Raw genomic sequence first — 20,786 nt, 5'->3', positions numbered from 1 at the left:
AAAATTAGAACATTTTTAAGCTTAAACTCAAAAAGTTAATAACATCCGAAGACTTCAAAATTTTTGGATAAAAAAAAACGTGTGCTAACCCAACCGAACCTTGTCCCTTTCTATAAAAGGTCCAACCGTTTTCAATAAAGTACATAAAATTCAGTATGTAGCGTTCTCAGGGGTGTCGACAAATTTGTGTAAGAGAGCACGATTACGGATCTTGTATCCGTAATCGTGCTTTCATACAGTTCAGTAAAAAAATTCTTCTTAAAAAGTGAAAATGAGATATTTTTAAAATCTGATACAAATACAAAAGCGTTGACTCAGACAAGCATTTAAGCCTACAGGTACAGCGTCGTTATGTATAAGTTTCCCATTTCCACACTAAGATTCTTGTCACTTTTCCGGAATCTTTCCGCTATCTTTTCCGGGATACCAGCATTCCCATGAAAAGGGTTTGTTTCTAAAGGTAGAGAAAATCTTGTGTCTACTCACGAAACTGCCTAACTTTCCGAAGCTTATTTCTCAACCACCCGAAGTTCTTTTCCCGCTTGTAAAGTGACAAGAATCTTAAGGTAGAAGTGAGAAACATATACAAAACGACGGTATAGGTAAGGGTCTACAAACACAAAGTAAAATCGATCACATTCTCAAATTCAAAATAGAACGTTTCTCAATGCACGTACAACTCTATTAACTTTTATCTCATCACATAAAAAAACTGTCAAAATTCACCAATAATATAACAATTGCAATTTAATGGTATTCAACAACAACAAAAGAGCACTCTATTACATACAATTAAATTGTAATTAACATAGCTATTCCATAAGTATTTTTCTTTTCTGATAATCGAAGCAATGTTTTTTGATTGGCGAATCCGGCCGCGTACCCATCAAGCCAAGCAACCCACTCATACAATTTTCCGGTCAATTTTCAAATTCCGAAAGCCACAAGAGGGCGTTAAACAGAAAGGCGCAATAACGCTTTTACGACAAACTAATCAAGACAATAAAGTTACACTCTTGTTTATAAGAAACGTTATGAGAAACAATGAACGAAAAAATCAAAAATAAGAACAAAAGAACGGAACTGAATAGAAAGTACTGATTAAAGTAATTGGTTAAAACCTCAAACGCTCTTTAACAACAACTTAACTTCGTGGTAATGAATAATAAAATTAAATTTTTGAAAAAGAATGGTAATTATATGAAGCATATTAGTTGGGAGAAACCATCGAGTTTAAAAAGGACTAGGGTTACCTTTTCCGCATAGAACGCCCCCGACCCCGTAGTTTTTTTGTCACAAAAGGGGATTGAACAAACAAAATTAGATGCTGAATTTCAAAAAATGAGTTTAAACACAGGAAATCACTAAAACAACTGTTATGATTAAGCGCGTTCCTACCGGAGAAGGCTTAAACAAAACTTTAATTTCTCTTTGCCTGAGACGGGTTAAAGGTTTTCGTTCAGGCCCTTGGGGTGAAACACATTGGGAGAACTAGCGACACGAGAAAGAAGACCGAAATAAAAAAGCGAATTTTTAACGCTTCGAATAAAAATAACCACTATCGGAAAAATGCAGGCAGTTGACGAATGCTTCCGAAAACGACGTCGATGCGTCGTGAGAATTGAAACTGACTACTTTTCGATGCGGACTTTATGACATTGCTAAACTACAAATGTATTCTGCGTTATGAATTACTATTCAAACTAAAAATTTACAAAGATTTTTATTTTTCCAGTGGTTCAAATCTAAGCTATTACGATAGGTATTATTCCAGTCACTCCTATCGAACATGCACAACTAAGAAAACCTTTCACTAGAATGAACTATTTTAAGAAACAAACTTCATAAATTCAATACAGGGCTGGAGAACCTTTTACGAAAAATGCCGAAATGTTTAAAGTTAAAAGCGATTTTTGCAAACCCTGGAAAATTCTTTCATACCTTAAAGTCAGTGGAACTAAAATCGTCTAACAATACCACTATACCCTGAATATACTTTTTTACACTCTTAAAAAAAAACTGTTTTAGAACCCCTTGAAATTCTTCACCTTGGTTCTTAAAGTTTTCGTCACACCCTTTTGTATGGATATAAAAAAAACGGCGGCATATTTTTCCTGATACGGACGTTAATCTACTCTGTGACTCTGCGCTCTAGTCGCATACCACAATTTCTCTCTCTGGGTCAAAAATATTATTTAGGTCAGAGAAACCCATATTGAGTTTATGCTAATCCAGTTTTTTTTTTAAAGTATAGAGTAAAAGCCTATGTACGACAATTAAACGACTCTGACGAATCTGCCGTCAGCACTAATGTTCCTCTCTCTTTGGAAAACAATATTTGTATCAGGTCACATTGAGGCCATATGACGTTCATACGGTGGTTTGTTAGTGCCATGTACAAAACAGATATAATTTGCTAACTAACTGGGTCCAAAACCCAATATATAATGACTTAGCGTGCTAACTTGACTTACTGTTCTAACTCGACTCAGCGTGCTAACTCGATTTAGCGTGCTAACTCGACTTAGCGCACTAACTCGACTTAGCGCACTAACTCGACTTAGTGTACTAACTCGACTTACCGGGGAGACGGCAAAGTTTGGAGACCCCCAAATGACCCCTGAAATACATCCCAAAATGGATTCAAATACGGGCTGTTTCTGGCTGTAAACCCTGATTCATGATGGATTGGGGTCTTCTGGTGGTTTGATGATGATGAGGAGCTAGTGCTTCTTGATGGTGGAGTTATGGTGCCGGTAACTTGAACTCTTGATGGTGGAGTTAATGGTGCCGGTAAATTTGATAATAGAATTAATGGTGCTGGTGAGTTTGACGCTGGAATTAATGGTGCTGATGGTGAACCCTTGAAATAATGGTGTTGATGAATCTAATGCTAGAATCAATGGTACTGGTGATCTTGAAGTTAAAGCAAAGGTGCTGAATGAATCTAATGTTGGATTCAATGGTGCTAGCGATTCTAATGCTGAAACCAATGGATGATGGAATAAATTGTACTGCTGAATCTGTTGGTGGTATCAACAGTGTTGATGAATCTGATGGTGAATCATTCCAATCACATTCCAGCACCATTGCTCCCATCATCACATTCATATCAATAAGCATCATTAATTCAATCGTCAGATTCACCAGCACCAATGATTCGCCATCAAATTTGTCAGTATCGATTCCAACATCAGATTCATCAACAAAATTGATTCCATTTTCAGAACCACCATCAGAATCACCAGAGTCATCATCATAGCCACCAGAAAAATCATCGCCACCACCAGATCCATCATCACTATAATCAGATTTACCAGATCCATCATAACTAACTAATCACCAGAACAATCATACCACCACCAAAATCACCAGAGCCTTCGTCACCATCACCAGATCGATCATTGAATCAGAGTTTTACAGCCAAAAACAGCCGCATTTCTCAATTTCGAGGGGTTCCATTTGGTGGTCCATTTTAGGGGTCAAACTTTTGTCGTCTCCCTAGTAAGTCAAGTTAGCACGCTAAGTAGAGTAAGGGCGCTAAGTCAAGTTAGCACGCTAAGTAGAGTTTGCACGCTAAGTCGAGTTAGAACAGTAAGTCGAGTTAGCACGCTAAGTCACAATATATTGGGTTTTGGGCCTAGTTATCAAATTATATCTGTTTTGTACATGGCACTAACAAACCACCGTAATACGTTTATGTTAATCCAGTTTTTCATTTAAAAAAATCTTTACACCAGCTTTCATAATAGAATACCTCCGCAATACAAAAAGACGGGTAATCGCATCAAAAGCATTTTCTCATCATGCCTTATATTGAAAGAGTAGCTGTTTTTAGAAGACTTATTTACCCGGGGGGAGAGTCCGTCGTCTAATCTGTTATAATGCCCTTATATGGAAAAGATGTTCTTTTTCTTTTTGGATATATAGTACCTTTACACGTGATTTATACGAACAAACTATATAAGAATATCAAGGCTTCAATGTCCAAAATGTTAAGAAAAAGTTAGGAACAATTTAATGTTAAAAAGAGTCTAAAATACCCAATTTCTTACGGAGTTACACAAAAATACTAAAAGAACATCATAAGAACATTTTTAGGATGAAGACTCAAACCATCTGAATGCTTCAAATATTTTGGACGTTCTTATAAAAAACGTGTATGTCAAAATGTCAAAAAAGAGATCATAATTAATATAGTCTGGTTAGTGGCAGGGAAGATCCTTTTAATGAAATTTTAAAATGTATATCCTAAAGAGAGAGAGAGCACGCGATCGTTGGATGAATTTATATTGGCTCTTACTTAGTCTAGCAAGCTAGACGACTAATTCAGACATATTAGAAATAAAGCAAAAAAGTAAATTTTAGTCGTCTAGGAACCTTTGTGCACTAACTCCAAACAAAAAATAAGTGTCAATATCGCAATTAAAATTTTTTCCCGCTCAAAAAAAATTCTTGAAAATGAAATGTGTGTGGATTTGTGTGTTAAAAATGTTTCATTTGTGTTGATTTTATTTTGAGAGTTTGTTGTTGCTTAATAAACTGTTTTCTCGCTACGCAAGTTTCTGCGTAGCTAGGCCCGGTATCTATAAGGCTGGAACACCGGATTCTTCCAGTCGTTTATACAAACTAAATCCCGTATTATTATTAATTTCGCATAGCGAAAGTATTACGATAGCCTTTCGCGGCGGTGTCATCGGAAAAAAAATTAGAAAACGAAAGTAGTTGAAACTTCTAGAACATTCTCGAAGATTCTAAAATATGAACTCACTCGCTAAAATAAAATTTAATGATTCCAGTCCGCAAGTGCTTAGGTAGGTGGAACCAAGCATTCGTAAACATAGCTAGTTTTTTTAAATGGCGGATTCGATCATGCTGTCAGACTTGCTCTGGATTTTTGTATTTTTATCATATTTTTGATGTTTTTAGAGTACTTAAAGAGGTTTATATTTCTTTACAACAGCATAGTATTTTATTTTTGTGTAGATAGTAATGCACCAATAGAGTGATAGGAATCTTACAATTAGATTTGCTCTTGAACATATCACTACACACAACAACAATAATACAGACAACACAGACAGGTATGATCTTCGTTTTTACAATTAGAATTATAGTCGCGCGGCTGAGGTCGAAAAACGTTTCATTTCGTGATACATCTTTTAGATTCCAAAAAAAACAACGGAAACTCGCGAATTAGTATGTGTAGATTACAAAATCAAAAAGTTTCCACGATATTATCGTGCAAGTAACGAGTAATTGGCGATTTTTTGCGTTTCCAGGCAAAATTGCAAGGCCTGGAAATTCATGATTTTGGGGGGGTCTTCAAATTAAAAAAAGACCTATATCACATGATAGAGCTTTTCAAACTGAGCAAAAAAGTATATTACACCAAAGTCCCAACTTCTCTAGATCAAAAGTTATGGGCCTATTTGTGGTCAAAAAGGTGTTTAATTTTGCATAAATTAATGCAGATTGTGGGGAAATTCCCTGTTTTCCATCAGTTTTTTACCACAAATAGGCCCATAACTTTTGATCTAGAGAAGTTGGGACTTTGGTGTAATATACTTTTTTGCTCAGTTTGAAAAGCTCTATCATGTGATATAGGTCTTTTTTTAATTTGAAGACCCCCCCAAAATCATGAATTTCCAGGCCTTGCAATTTTGCCTGGAAACGCAAAAAATCGCCATTTACTCGTTACTTGCACGATAATATCGTGGAAACTTTTTGATTTTGGAATCTACATATACTAATTCGAGAGTTTCCATCGAAAAAAGTGGAATCTAAGAGGTGTATCACGAAAATCATTTTCTAGCCACTTTTTTCGACCTCAGCCGCGCGACTATTATTTGTTGATATTTGATTAAGTTGTGCTGTAAGACAGATTATCATTTACTAAGTATTCCACAGAAGAATTTATAGCAGGCTGGCAGGGGGTGTCAATCTATAAGTGATAGAGAAGTTATATACCTTTTGCTAGCTAGGTAGGTGCGATGTGTTAATACTTGTCGTTCTCCAGGCTCAATATCAACCGATGACTAATTGATAACCAACCAATTGATTGGATTTAGATTGATTTCGATAATCGAGACTATTCTAACTGATAATAGATTAGTTTTTACAATCAATTGTGATCAATCGAACATCTTAAGAATAAATCGATGGAAAATGGATCACAAAATACAATTGATAGGCAATCGAGCTTCCCGTAAAATATTGATTATCGATTCTGTCTATCATGTATCAATTATTGAAATCAAATGATATCCAATCCATTGATTATTTATCGATTAGTCGTCGATTGGAAAAAGTTACCTTGATTGCTACGGTTGGCAAACGATATCATACTCCAGGATGCAAGTGAAATTTTCCAATCCGCGGACGCTAGACGAGGGTTCGGTTATTATCAGTTAGGGTTAGGGTTGGAGCTCGAGAGTCACAATATAAGGCAGAAGGCCTTCTTAGGGGCATTTGTACCCTAAGATTTAACTTTGGATCCCGTAGCGCCGTAGGGATCCTTGTAGGGGCACCGGTAGGGTTGGGAGCTTTCTTTATTATGGTCTGTAAATTGCACGCTATAAGTATTTGTAAATGACAGCTTTCTGCCGAGTCTCGTTGGCGCAAGCGGTTAAGCATTGGGATTGCAAACCAAGGTTGCTTGCATTTTGTGGTTCGAGCCGGGGTGGGAAATCTGTTTCAACGGTACGGGCAAATTTCAGAAAAATACTTAGAAAACAGTTAGAAACACTTGAGAAAGATAGAAAATCAGGATAGAAGATATGAAAGTAGAAAATAGGGGGGAAATAAGAGACGATGCATCCTGGAGTATGATATCATTTGCCAACCGATTGCTACGCAGGCGTCAAAGTTTAGGATTCCCACTCACAGCGGTTCACTTGGAAAGTGTACGAGCCTTCACCCGGTCAACCCAAATGGATGCGAGGGAAAACGGCAAGACTGTTGTTGAAGTCTATATCAAAATCTTACTGTAAAATTTGTATCAACTTTGATTGAATACTGTATATACAATGGATTTGGGTTTTGATTGATCAGATATATAACTCAAAGACAAACTTTTTTATACAGTGTCAGACTCCCACCCAAAACAATTGATTTATTTTCTATCGATGACACATCGATAACAAATCAATTGACTGGATATCGATGGGTTCTGGTACCGTAAGTTGGTCTAGTGTCGACATCCCTCTTCTAATTCTGACACCCTTCTTTAGAGATAGGAATAATAGGAAGGTTGGGATCACTTATAGACAAAAGGTTTTTTCTTCTCTGATCGCTAAGCAAAGAAAAATAGTTTCCATCAGCGATTCTGACCTTCCAATTATTCCTATCTTTAAAGAAGGATGTTGAAATTAGAAGGGGGATGTTGACATTAGACCAACGTACAGTAATTGATAGGTATTCGATGATTTTATGCTACCATTCAAATCCAATTAATGATCAATACTCAAAAATTTTTAATGGGCTTCATTACCTATCAAATATTGGAACAAATTGATTGGTTATTCATCAAAAAAAAGAAATGGAAGTCAATCAAATTTGATCGACCTGCTCCAAAATCGATTTCCTACTAGTCAATCAATAAATTCTCAAAAATATGTAACTCCACGTCTCAATGATATGGATGCAAGGCAAGTGACAACAGTAACAAAGTAGCAGTAGCTTTAAGGTAAAACATTTTTGCAGAAAAAAAATTGGCCTTAAAAATTTAAATTAATTTCCATCAAATTTAAAATATTTATGTAATTTTCCAAATTTGTGCTTTTCGAGCCTTGAAACAGTTACTTTTGATTTATCTACAAGGTGTAAACATTTTAATATTTTTGTAAATAGTCAAAGATATTGGTATGATATTGAAATGTAACTTGGCTAAACTGGGACAGTTCACATTTGGGTGACAATATAGCTCTAGCCCCGTTCTATTTATTGCATTCTTTTAATGGTGAAGGTGTGGGGGGGGGTACTTAGGCATAAATAGGTATATACCAGGTATATGCTGATGCTAAGGTTCTGTTTTTGACCTTCCCAAGTCTCGGAATTATTTAAGGTACGAAACTTGAAAAGTCAAAAAAATCTCTAGAAGGTTAGAACATTTTTTGAAAATGTGCTCTAAGAGTCACTTTTTCGCCTTGTCTCTGTAAGGGTAACTTTATTCTCTGTTAAAGACATTCTTCAACCCTTGTATTCCCCAGTTGTTTAATATGATTATTTCATTTATGAATAATAGTAGAGGCCACTATGTCTTCCCGTGTGCAGCAGCTTGTTGATATTTTCAACTTTTGCCTGTCGAAGGTTGGAGCTTGGGAGTACGCCCAGTCAGCACATTATTACAGGCAAAATTTAAAAATATCAATTTTGGCTAATACACTTCTTAAAAGGGATTTTCTGACTTTTTCGTAATAATATTTTATGTTCAACACTGGAAGGTATTCTTTCCAAAAAAAGAAAAATTTGAATTTTGACAAATCTTTATTTTTCGATGGCGTCATCGTTTCATGATGTCATTTTGCCTTATTTCCTTAATATCTCATGATATGTTCATTTTCAGATATAGGTTGTGATCTTTTTCTTTATCAGTTTTTCATGCTCTTTCGAATGGAAATTTTTTTTTTTCAATTTTGACGACTTTCTACTTTGGTTGCCATAGTAACCAATGACGTTAGTTTCCATGGCAGCGGGTGGTCCCACCCGGCCCCACCTCTCAAATTTTGATCTTCTACATTCAAGGAACGATATTCAATCCAACCTCGTTCCCTGCGTATTATTAGCTTTTTGATGCTTACTGATAGCGCTAGATAACACCCTGGAATTTGCTGGTTTTCGAACGCGTAAGATTACGTAATTCAGAAACAAAACGTCAGATTTCATTTGTTCCTGAATTTGAAACCATTGCATTGTAGTGTAACTTTGTAACGTCAGATTTTTTTATGACGTATTGTTTTGAGAAGTTCCCCCTCTCAGAGGGGGAACTAGCATCAGCCAACACCAGCACCAGGGTATTCTCTGGCGTCAATCAGTAGCGTAAATAAAGCCTGGGATACACGGGGACGAGGTTGTATTCAATCATAAAATCCCTTTGCACAAGCTGCTGCACACGAGAAGCTTTTTCGCGACATAGTGGCCCCCACTAATCAAATACTTTGCGAAATTTTCGACTCTGAGTCGTCTTGTTTGTGTTTATTATTAGTATTACATGCATTATAAACGACTCCAGTCTAGCTCTTACTTAACTTTGAAGCAAGAGCCGCTCGAGCAGTTCTTTGATTTAGAAATAGTAAGGCTGCATTTGAACGTTATTTATTACGAAACTCAAATTCTATTACACGTTTTCTTTTATAAGAACAAATATTATAAGAACAAAAGGCTTTACTGGCGAAAAATTCGTCATTCCCTTCCCTTCACTGTGTGCACAAATTCTTTTTTTGCTTGCCATTCTTTACCAATCGTTGAAAAGATATTTCAGAGCAATATGATATTTGAGAAAAAAATAATTTCAAAATCTTTCGAAAATGAAGATGAAAAATGAAGAAAGAAACAACTTTTCATCATTTGATGCTAGTGACAAGGATAAATAACCCCTTGCTAGTAATGGTTAATGGTAATATTTTTTTGGACGGAGGATCGAGACAAAAACACCATTAGATGCTAGTAATGGTAATAATGTAAGTACAGCTACATAGAGGTATTCTGAAGCAATATAGTTAGACTTTAGTACTCTATTTTAAAAAATGATTTTATAAAAAAGACTAAAACTGGAAAAACAACATCAACACAACAACAACAACAAGACTACTCCATATTTTAAAACGTTCTTATTACAACCATCAATTCCAAAAACCTACGCACTAATGTATACGTATTAAGGACTGTCTTTAAAGTTTTAATGCAAAAATTCTTACTAAAAGTTTTATTTTACATAAGTGTTCACGTTTCATATCAGACACATTTCATACCAGGACAGTGTCTGCCTATTATAATAGTGATATAAGTAACTAATGTTTTTCCTGTTCCTTTTTCTGACCAATTTTGCTCCACATCCGTGTCAATCCAATGTGAAAAAGTTTGTGAATTAAATTTGATGAGTAAGCAAACGATACTACTCTTATTGAAAAACAAAACCTTTAAAGCATTTAGTAGAATCGGCCCTAAATGAGCTTTACCATCCATAAAGAATCTACTGTAAAAAAAAATTATCCAATTTTCATTTCAAGATCTTTTTAGTATACAACTATAGACATAAGAAGACTGGGGGGCTGTTAGTGTACAAAACAGTGCTATGTATATTAGGTCTACAAGATCCACAAGTTTATTTGCCGCTGCCTTCGTCCTTAGAAATTCTCAGCTTGAACGAGAAAGAACCCTCATATCTATTGCCAAGAAAATAAAAAAATACCTTTCACAAAAATGTCCTACCAGATTGTATCAATTGAAATTTATCAAAATTAAAATACAGATTTTTTTGTCCCAAAACTTCAATAAAGTATTTATGGATGTCATCCCCTACTTACATTTAATCCAATTAACATCTGATATTTTGGAATAATAAATAGACATCACTTGTAAACAGATTAAAATGAGCTAGCCGTATGCGCAGTGTCACACACTGACTGCGTGTCCAAAACAAGTGAACCCGGGGGGTACTAGGTTTGTGAAGTCACGGGTATGTCCGAGCCAAAAATTGAAAATCGACCCTTAGAGAGAAGAAAAAATTGGCATTTTTGGGAACCCTTAGAGAGACTTTTCTTAAAATTTTCACTCGATTGAAAGACTTGAAAGTTTTGAAAGCCACTAATATAACAGAAAGTTTCAAAGAACATGTGAATAAAGTTTCTTCAAAATCACCAAAAAAAGTACTGCGTTAACCCAAACTCCAATATAAAACCAAACCTCATTTGCATTCAAAACAAGTTCATCTACAAAGAGATGGTTTGTCCATGATTTAGGCAACATCAAGGGCTGATCTGACCCCATTTTGAAAAATATACATAAAAAGAAAAAAAAATGAATTCATTAAATTCTTCATCAAAAAACCATAATAAAATATAATCCATTAATTATATACTGGAAAAACAATTGAAAAAAGTCATTATATTTTCAACAGCAATTAATTATTGGTAAAAAAAGGTATTTAAGGAAATATCAACGCATTAAGAAAACAATAGATTTAGCTGTGGGAAGAAGAAGTAATTAAGAAATACCATTAATTCATGCTTTACACGTTTTTTTATAAGAACATCCAAAATTTTTGAAGTCTTCGAATGTTGTGGCTATATTTTGGCCATCAAAGCCATAGTTCTTATATATTATACTCTTAAAAAATTCTTTTGATAATTTTCGCTAATAAGCAATGAGCTCCATCGTTTTTGCTTGTTAAAGAGATGCACCCTACTAATTGTATGTCGTAAATTACCATTAAATCTGATTAAATAATAATTAAAAGATTAGTTCATATAAATATTCAACATTTCTCTTTTTGTTTTATTTTTACAACTTTTAAAAGGAAAAATTTTAACTTACACGTTTTTTTTATAAGAACCAGTAAATCTTGGCTTAAACTGCTTTGTTCTTAATTTTGTGGCTTGTATGTTCTTACAATGTTCTTAATACGCTTAGTTTCGTTACATAGAAACTAAAATTGGGTTCAAAATTTTGTTAAAATCAGTACTGTCTTAGTAATCTCTAAAATCTGAGGCTCAGATCGTTCTCAATTTGTTCTTAGGTTTTGGTAAATTTTCAGCCCCGGGTTCTTATAAAAATTCTTCTAATAAAAAAGCGTTTAATTTTGGCTATTCTTTTTCCCGGCACCAAGAGTTCTGCAGAGAATGGCAAGAATCAGAAAAAATCTGGTTAATTTGAGACTATTCCAACAAGTGGCCGTAGCTTTCGATTGATGAAAAAATAATTTTCCGTAGCAGCTTTCTATCAAAAGTAGAAAATATTCTTCTTCGTTTTTTTCTTCATTTTCTTGAAAAAATTTTGAAAAACTAATTAGTGGAAAATATAAGCGCATTTAAATATCTTTCCAACGATACCAAACCTTTTATCAGATGACAACTGGTTGGAAAGTTATGGCCAAAAGTAAAAACACTGCACACCTTTTTGACACGGACTTTAGTGCGAGAGTTAACTTGTTTTTAAATATAATTTAATCGTGAGCACTTATAGATTTAAGACACAACAATTCCATAAACCTTTAGAGAAAACATTCCTTATACAAGGTTACCTAAACTCTACTAAACAACAAATCATTACAGTTATATTCTATGTTTACAAATTTCCTTTCAAAAGTTCGTCAACCTTGTCACATCATCACCGAATTTCCGGTTTTAACAATAAAGGTCATGGTGAACATGAATTAATAAAAACTAAAACATTCTCTCTAACAAATTCTTCACTAAAAATGCTTTCACTTCGACACTTTCTAAAGGACTTAGATTGCAAAAAAGATTTGGTTATATAATTACCACACCCCTGTGTCAGAGACCCACTGGGGCTCCAGCCCCACTGGAATATTTGGCAAAAATTTCGTCCCCGGGGGGGGGGAATACCCTTGAATTTCAGCCCCACTGGGAAAGTGACTTTGATTTCATCCCCATTCGAAATTCAGTGGTTTAAAAATTGCACACAACAGAATTTCTATCCCCATCGGGATTTCAATAGGAATTTTTATCCCCAATGAGGAAAAAAGTTTTAGTGGGGCTGTGAGATATTCCCTGATGACAATGAAAGAAAACTACTAGTCTGAATCGCAGATACTTCCTATATCTCTAAGAAAATCTTATCACTAGAGGATGAGCAGAAGGAAACTACGGGCAAAAGATCTCAAACCACCTGATTATCTCTTTAAAATTGACCACATTTTTATCCAGGCTCTTCACTGTGATTACAAGGTTCATGAATTGAGGACCCAGGGGTGTGTACTTAATCAAAAAGGGTTTTTTTTTACACCCTCGAAAGTCTCTCACATTCTCACAGGGGTATATAAACCATAAAACAACCATTGAATCTCTGACAGGGGTCCCAAAATTACAAAATATCATAAAATTGACTTCCTGAAAGGAATAAATAAATTCTCGTAATTTGGACTAAAGTTTGAAAACTTTGGCAGAGAATTTGGAACATAGGTCTCTCAAAGGGTCGTAAAAACATCATCAAAAGGGACAAGACTTCCTAAATCTAGTCTCTTACAGAGTCAATTTTCGATATTTGGCTCAGACATACCTGTCACCTTGCAAACCTGTTCAAACTACTTGAACTCAAATGCAATGAGTTGCTAAAACAAAGAGAAAGTAATGCACAATTTGACAGCTCTTCATGCTGCACCGCTACAATCAGGGACAAAATACTTGGCACAAAAGAGAAATTCACCGGGGTGTTTTGAAACCACAATCAATTTGTAAGTGCTCTAAAGTAGGTTCGAAGGGTAGAGTTTTAACTCTGAGTTTTAACGCTAGACTTAAGACTTAGAACCTTAGGATCTGAGGATCCAAAAGTTCAAAAATGGTCCAGTAGGGCTTGAAATATAGCCTAGAAACCAATAAATCCCCCCCAGATCGAAATAATCGATTAAATCAATTTGAGGGCCTGAAATTGACATTCTCGCTCGAACTTCAATTTTCGAAAAATGGTGAATTAGCCAAAAGTGCAAATATATTATGGCACGGATTGTAGTTTATATCGATTTTTATTTGGCATCGACCTTACATTAATTTTCATAATGACGTCATTACCACTCTGTTTCTAAGTTAGTCATGGCGACGGATGCCAGGTTACTAATGGCAACAGTTACTGTGACTAAGAACCATAGCAATAATCAATAGTGTTGGTTGTTGCTATTGAAAACCAACCTTGACTACATAAAGCAAGTTTCCGAAAAATTATAAACATAAGAATAATTTAGGATGATAGACAAGCGGATCCAAAAAATTAACAATCCGCACTTTTTGTTGCTTGCTCTTGATAGAAAAATATTGTAAATTTTGGTCTAAGAAAATTCTTATGACATATTTGTAATTGGCAAAGTTAAAGTTTTAGAAAAGTCTGAGGGTGGTGCCATCCACTAATGGATACTCGTGATCCTGACAGTCAAAGAACTTTATTTATATTTTGACCAATTATTTTGACAGATAAAAAAAACTTTGAAATACTTTTGAAAAGTTGATTTGGATATGACCAAAATATTTAGAATGAAGAAAAATCGGAGAAAAAGTTTAACTTTTTTACAGTTGAAAAGAAAATCGGAATAATTTAGGAAATCTCAGATTTATTTTTAAAAGGAAATACAAATTTGAGTAGGCGTTTCTACTTTTATTTCAGTGGCATTTTTTTCAGGTGTACGAATAAGTTATTTTTGAAGAAAATTAATGCAATTTAGTTCCTCTTTGTATTAATTGTAAGAGTAAGGTAACAACAATTTTGAAACCCTTTTGGTCCGTCCAACCTTGGACTCTGGACTCTAGTTGCTTAACGCACTACAATTACGTCGTGTAAGAGGAAAAATTCAACGTGACTTTTTGGCTAAATTCACGAAGAAAAGCTGCAATTATATTGAAAAATCCAACACTTGAAGTCACCCTGAAAGACTTAAAGTAAAGAATAATTGTCTATCAAACACATAAATTTCATGGTATTTTACAATTAGAAACTATCAAGCAAATGTAGAAAATCGAGACAAACGTTTTAGAGACCTTTCTTTTCCTATGAAAAACAAACAACTCAATTTAAACCAAAATTTAAAGTTAGATGAGCCTCGCATTTCTGAAAATTCTGATTTTCAAGCTTGCTCTTAACAATGTCTTGAAATCTACAACTACAACTACACCTAGTCAATGTTTCGTCAAAATTTCTTATATGAAAAAGATTGTTAGAAGCAAAAGTAAATACTGAAACAAAGCATTCAAGAAATGATGGATTGTTTCCTGGTTCTGTCACCGGTCTCTTGGTACGGAACCGAAATAATAATCCATGGAGACGCTTTTAACTTGATTTGTACGTGATGTTCTTTCAGTAGAAAGGCGGAAGAAATTTTGGCTGGATGATAATCTAGTGTGTTTTGAGCTACCTCTCTAGTAAACTAGAAAATTGAACTAATTGTTGTACACTCTTTTTTTATAAGAATCAGTAATTTTTTGAGGGAGTTAAGCTGTTTTTATTATTTTCAGCACTTTGAGGCAAAAATTGTTCTTAACCTGTTCTTATTTCTTTCATACCCTATTTTTACCAATTTGACCCCCTTAATTTCTCATAATTCCACCGATCATAACCAATCAATGTTCTCTGTATTGCATCAGAATCAAAAGTTGTAATCTAATAGTAATCTCGAACATTTCTCAAAACATCTCAAAAAATTCCCAAATTCCTAAAAAAAACATAAAACGTAAGAAAAAAACACCCAAAATACGAAATCTCCAAGAAAATAATTAGCGTGTAATTAGAGTATTTCAAAAGCCAACTTAATGAAACCAAAAACTTAACAAAATCATCACCAATGATAGAACTACTTATAATTATATATCTAAAATTTTGAAATTTCTTGGTGACCTCAGTATTTCTTTTCTTCAAAAAAATCGACTTTTTGCTAAATTTCTGCTGACGTCATCTAAAACTTCATTTATCCCTGTTCGTGGCATTAGTTTTATCATCGGTGAAAATTGCATAAATTTTGTTGACACCTCTGTGAGAGATTAATTTTTTACTTTAGTGGAGAACACTCGTAAGTAAGTCAACAACTTTATTTTTAAGCATTCAAGAGAACGGAACAAGTTTCAATTGGTATAAATATAATGCTCGGAAAATCACGAAAAATAAAGGTTTTTCTTGTTGCTTTGTAATTCCATCCAAAAACAAAAACAAATTGTACTTTTAGAAGGTCGTTAAATGAAAAACTGTTCTTTCGGTTCAATTCGGGGAAAAATAAACAAAAATCTTTCTAAATTCTTCCCTCGCAAATGAAAAATAAAATGTTTAGAACTAAATTAACCGATCTAAATGAGAATTAATATAATGATCTTAAACATAAAAACTTCTTATCTTGGAAGATGAAATAAAATCTGGGACCCCCTGTTATGAACCTTTTTCACGAAGAGTCATGCTGTGTAGAGCTCTTCATCTTAATATTATACATTTTATTGGAAATCAATCATGATAAAACAAGTAGGTTGATATCAAGGAAAAAGCCAGACTTATTGTTTTTGTTGGTAGGTAAAGAATTGTAGGTTGCTCAAAATCTAGACTAGAGTCTACTTTTGACTAAACTTTTTTATGACGCTGAGTCCAGTCCAGTGAAGTACTTAATCGCGCCATCCAGTCTATAAAAAACTTTAAGTGGACCCCGGGCTACTTAATATCAGGTTATATCACTAAAATGAAAAAGGTTACGTGTAATTTTTTAAATAAAAAAAAACACACTTAATTCTAAAGTCCAGTAAATTTTGGAACAGCCCAGTTCTTAAATTTTTGAAATTCTAAGGCTTAAAATGTTCTTACGATGTTCTTGATAATACGCTTAGTTTCTTTACTTAAAAACTTAAAATGGGTTTAAATTTGTTAAAATCTGATTAAATCAGTACTTTCTTACACCCCTTTCTCACAGACCCACTGGGACCCCTTCCCACTGGAAAAATTGGCCAAAATATCGTTCCCGGTGGAAAATTATACTCCAATATTTGTCCCCACTGAAAGTAATCGAATAAACCAATCCTCACACTGTAAAATATTATGAATGTTCTGATTTAAAAACAATGGAATTTAAATCCCCAGCCACAAAAACTATGGGAATATTAATCCCCATCGAGTTTCAGTTTGTTATTTTTACTCCTACTAGCTGAAAAATCCTAGGGGGTGTTTTCTTAGTAATCTCTGATCTCTGTTCTTAATTTGTTCTTAGGTTTTGGCAAATTTTCAGCCTCGTGTTCTTTATAAAATCGTTCTTATAAAAACATGTAATATGGATTAGCTAACACTCAATAATAACTCGACATTAAACAAAAACGATAAACACTCGACATAGCTCGATAAGCACATCTTCTTTTATTTTCTTCTATTTATACACGAATCCTCAATAATCAAACAAATTTAAACTGATTACCATATGAACATTCGAGTTACAGAGGACTGTTTCGTTCCCAGTTTCTTATCAAAACCAGCAAATTTGGGTTGTTGCTTTTCAGTCTTAAATTTTTATTGTCTGCTCATGTTATTATTGAGATTTTAAGAGGCTTAAATCAGCATTTTCATAGCCATTTCTAGAAAATGAGGCTGGCGGAATTGTTCTGAGTTTTGGCCATTAAAAAAAAGTTGAAAAAAAAATCTCGAAAATTTAAAAAGATAAAAAATCTCTTTAAAATTTCATAAAGAAATCCATAAAACCTTTTTAAAATTTGATACCTTTTTCCAAACTATGAGCTACCGTTAGAAACTTTACCTTGCGCTTTTTCAAGGAAATGCATCGATTGTAACATTTAATCCTTTTTTATCTTTTTTCGTTTCATCTATTTTATCAAACAGGACCAAACCGGCAGAAATATACAAACATCAAAAGCAAACGGTCAACATACAAAATCATCACAGTTGGTGTTGAAAATACCCCAAAAAAATCAAGTTAAAGCAAGACCAAGCATTGACTCTCTAAATGCAACGAAAAGAAGCCATCTTGCATGTAAATTCATGACCAGAATGAGTGGTTTGTTTACAAGCAACATTCAAGAGTGCTTGATAGTTTTGTCCAGGTATAGCATGACTCAGATTGTCAAAAAATGCCGCCATTTTTTAGTCTATTAAGGAAATGGTCTGGTGAGTGAGGCGGCATTTTTACACAATGAAATTCAAAATTGAGTGACATTTTCAGAAAGAAATTATATGTTACTGCGAGTACTATATTATCAACATTATTCAAGTTCCTTTTAAAACTTCTATAGTTTCTTGTTTGTGTTTTTACTTTAGATACAGTAAACTCGTCGCTTGTTCGAACTTCTATTACTCGAATTTTCTATAATTCGAACTTGTTTCCAGTCCCCGTCAAGGAAAAAACCCTCTTAAAATACTTTCTATAATTCGAATATCTCTGTTATTCGAACAAAGAAGATTTCCCGTTCAAATTAAGTAAAATTCCGACTTTGAATTAGCGAGTGTCAACTGTAGTGAAAAACAGACTGGTCTGACTGAGAGAAGGAGAGGATGGGGATAGGTCTACCTGGGAGACAGATTACCTTTACACTTACACTATTGTTTTGCTATTTTGCTATCATGTGGAAACCACTTACAAGGGAAATACTATATCAACGTTGACATGGTTTTCACATTGTAGCAAAAAAGGGGTACAGACTTAAAGCGAATAGATTTTAACAGCTATTTCTTCTCGTTTTTGACAAAAAGATTCCAGAGAGACAGACCCGGCGGAAGTGGGGAGACTGGGGAGACTTCAGCCTCCCCCTTTTTGAGCAAAGAAGATTTTTTTCCCAAATTGCTAGCGAATTTTATCTCATTTTGAGCCTCCAGCCTCCCCACTTTTACGGTTGTTCCGCCGGGAATGAGTGAGGCTACGATACAGAAGGAAAGGACTTAAAAGTTACAGCCTGGATAATAAATAGTCTCAAAGGTGGTCTTATATTATTTCTCCTACTATTCAGATCTCAATTTAAAAATCTATAGTTACCACTCGGAAAGCTTAAGAGTATGTCAAAAAATGAAAGGACTCTAAAGAAATTTATTTTTAAAAGCCCACAAATTTCTTAAAATCACTATAAAATCATAGACCACTTGAGTTTTAAATAGAAACAAAACCAAATCATTCGAAAAGGCGACATTGCAAAACTCGATTAAGTAATAACCTGACTAGCCTCGTTTGCATGTAAAATAATTATTACAATATGTAGTTATCGGACGAGTTCCAAGATTATTCCATACAATATTTTCCGAGCCTTTAGGCGAGTGACGTTAGATTGCTCCTACCGCTACAATGCAACAATATCTTTTCGTCAATTTATATTTTGTACATGTAAAATACAAGATATATTGTACTCTTTTTTAACTAATCAGATTGCAGATATTTATTGGATCGCCGATAAGAACTTATTTATATTTTAGGACCTGAATTTAGATATTATTATTTTAGCCCTTACAAAAAATGGTCTGTCGACAGAAAATGGTGGTTCTATATATTTTTTTTCAAAATGTACAATGCAAAGTATTGATTTCAGTGAATGAAACCGAATTACACTTGACCTCTTTTGCACTGTAATGTACGAAGGATGGAATACCACCCACGTTGGTTGGATGAAGGGAAAAATAGAGGCTTTTCAGTTTCATAGGATAATGAATTGAACTGTAAAAATTTTGTTGTTGTTTTTTTTTACTTTTAAAATATTTTTCTCTAAGGCAGTATACCTCAAAGGTTTCAGTTTCGATTGGCCGCCATTTTCCCCTGCAAGAATGAATGAATGAAAATTTTTTACATCACGCAATGTCTTCAATATGGTGAAGTGTTTTCAACACTTCCATTATTTAATTGCACATTTCGATTTTGGACGGCCGATTTTTTTAGGGGGCGCCGAAATACAAAGGGCGCAAAAGACGCCTCCGATTACTAATTTCGGCGCTCATTTGCTCTTTTACACCTTAGAATATAGCAGTTTTTGGCCAAAAAGAGAGAAAATACTCCAAAATTTTCGCTTCGCTGTTTTTTACAAACACATTTACTTTTCATAGGGGGCGCCAAAATCAAAATTTACCAAAATTGCCTTTCCAGTTAGCCCGAATTTTAGTCAACTCACCACGCTACTGGCCACTGGCGGATTCAAAACGATAGAGCAAGTACGTCAGAAACATGCGAAGGAGTGCAACGCTCGTTAAAAAACAATGAAATCACAATTACAAATCTCTTCATCTGATAGGTTCGACAGGGTCTAACACCGCCCGCTTATGCTGGTCCCAAGTCTATAATGTTAAAACTCAGAGTTAAAACTCTACGTTCCAGAGTAAATTAGAGTGCTTAAAATCATTTGTGGTGTTTAATACTTTGCAGGGAATTCTCTTTTTTAAATCGAATATTATGCATTCTATTGTACATACGCGATGAATCTTGTCCAAAAAAGCTGACGTCCCCTTTAAGGTATCATATATATAAACACACTTCTTCTATGTCTTTGTATATGCTATGGAGTCATGAGAAATATGAAAGAAACATACCAAGTTTCCATATCAGCCCAAGCCAGTCAGCAACTTCATCATTGAACACCCATCAGGTTAAGGGCAAGGCCTCACACGTCATCACTCTCCTTTATTGGGTATAATCTCCATTCATTACATCGTCATTTCCGTTTGTCACATTACGTCATAGTTTCAACCAAGGGTTAGTAGATGAATGATCGTTTTAATTTTTTTATTCAATCTTTTACCCTAGAAAGACAAAGAAAAACATAGAAATTCGATCACAATTGACGTTTCTTACATAAAGATTGGTATTGATAAAAGCGGGTCTCAAATAGTCACTCTGAATGAGCGAAATTTCTTCATTGACCCCTAATGGACTAACGTAATTGTAGTTTTCTACACCAGCCACAAAACTTGTGGAATTACCTTTTTGCGGAGAGAAAAGTTGGTGTCAGAATAGACTAACGGCTAATATTTCTGACTAAACTTTCTGATAATTTTGATGGCGTTGAGTCTGGTGATGAGTATAAAAAAACATAAGAACAAATTAAGAACGATCTGAGCCTCAGATTACTAAGGAAGTACTGACTCAACAGATTTCAGCAGATTTTAAACCCATT

General features: G+C 34.4%; 1 protein-coding gene across 1 annotated transcript in view; it reads right to left on the bottom strand.

The window, feature by feature from the left end:
* The window catches only part of LOC136815741 (zinc finger protein GLI3-like), a 52,000-nt gene extending 31,592 nt beyond the window's left edge, over positions 1-20,408 (bottom strand). The window contains exon 1 of the mRNA XM_067072191.1: positions 20,203-20,408. The gene's annotated coding sequence lies outside the window, so the exon portion shown is untranslated. The remainder of the gene's footprint in view (positions 1-20,202) is intronic.
* Positions 20,409-20,786: the final 378 nt, after the last annotated feature.

This window comes from Clytia hemisphaerica, unplaced genomic scaffold (genome assembly GCF_902728285.1).
Source record: "Clytia hemisphaerica strain Z4C2 unplaced genomic scaffold, Clytia hemisphaerica genome assembly, whole genome shotgun sequence".
NCBI lineage: Eukaryota > Metazoa > Cnidaria > Hydrozoa > Leptothecata > Clytiidae > Clytia > Clytia hemisphaerica.
The sequence above is the reverse complement of the archived record's forward strand: the minus strand, read 5'-3'. Positions and strand labels throughout refer to the sequence as shown.